Here is a 1239-nt window from a genome sequence, read left to right as displayed (position 1 = left end):
CTTAAAATGCACATTCTGGTCCAGTAGTTTTGGGGAAAGGGTTTGAGATTCTGCATTTCTAATGAGCTCCCAGATAGTGCTGTTGCTGCTGGTCCACAGACCACATTTTGAGTAGCAGGCTCTGTGTCATCATGTCCTTGTGAGCCTGTGGGACGTGACTTCACAGATAAAAAAGCTGAGATGCAGACGGCTCATGGGCAACTCAATCACGTTTTGAACCCGAGTCTGCCTGTGCACAAAGCTTGTGCTTATCACCGGCAATGTCAGTTGATGTTGGGCCAAGGTCCTTGAGTTCTTTCCTTGCCCTCTCTTCCCAGGTAATCATGCTATGTTAAGCTCAGGCACATGTTTGCCTGGAAAAATCCTTATTATATTATGTCTTCCTTAGACAGAATGAGCTACTTGTGACCCCAGGTGGGTATCCTGGAACCTATTGAGCTACATCCATGACCTCATGCCTCTGTTCTAGCCTGCCCTGCTAACAGCTCATCCCTCCTGCCCTCCTGCCTATCAGTAGGCAGTTGTCTAGCACTGCAGCTGCCCTGGGGCTCACTTTCTCTCAGCTTCCTGCCTCAGCGGTCTGTCTGTCCAGTCCTCTCCTGTCTCCCTGGTCTACTGCTGCTACATTCTTTTTATGTTCTTTTTATCTCATGAATGCCTCTGGGCATCTTCTTCCCGTAGTACTTAGGGATTTTAGTAATGCCCTGGATCCTGAAGGGGGAGGAAAGGGTGTGGTGTGGTCTCCTGCCAAGGACTGGAGGGCAATATGTAGGTCCTCCTGGAGCGAAGGACTCAAGCTTGGTTTTCATTCAGGTGGTGGCAGCAGACCAGGCTGTTGGCTGGGGACTGTAGCAAATATTTTGTCTGCTTAAGGAAATAAACACCATTGAACGTGCGATGAAGGGAAGGAGTGCTGGCGCCAGAGAGATTGAGAAGAGTCTGCCAGCTGGAGAGACTAAGAAGGGCCAGTTCCTTCCAGGGTCCCCTGTTCTTCCTTCTACACTGAGCTGGAGAAAATGATTCCACCCCTCACATCACATTCTACTCCCATGTCTCTTGCCTGAACCCAGATGTTTGTGTAGGAAGGTAATTCAGAACAGGGCTCAGTAGCCTGTCTCTGTAAAGGGCAGAGAGTAAGTATTTTGGGCTGTGTGGGCCATACGGTCTCAGCCATAAATCCTGGTCTCCTTCATTATAGCACAAAAGCAGCCATAGACAATATATAAACAAATTGGGTGT

This window comes from Ursus arctos, unplaced genomic scaffold (assembly GCF_023065955.2).
Source record: "Ursus arctos isolate Adak ecotype North America unplaced genomic scaffold, UrsArc2.0 scaffold_2, whole genome shotgun sequence".
Lineage (NCBI taxonomy): Eukaryota > Metazoa > Chordata > Mammalia > Carnivora > Ursidae > Ursus > Ursus arctos.
The sequence above is the reverse complement of the archived record's forward strand: the minus strand, read 5'-3'. Positions refer to the sequence as shown.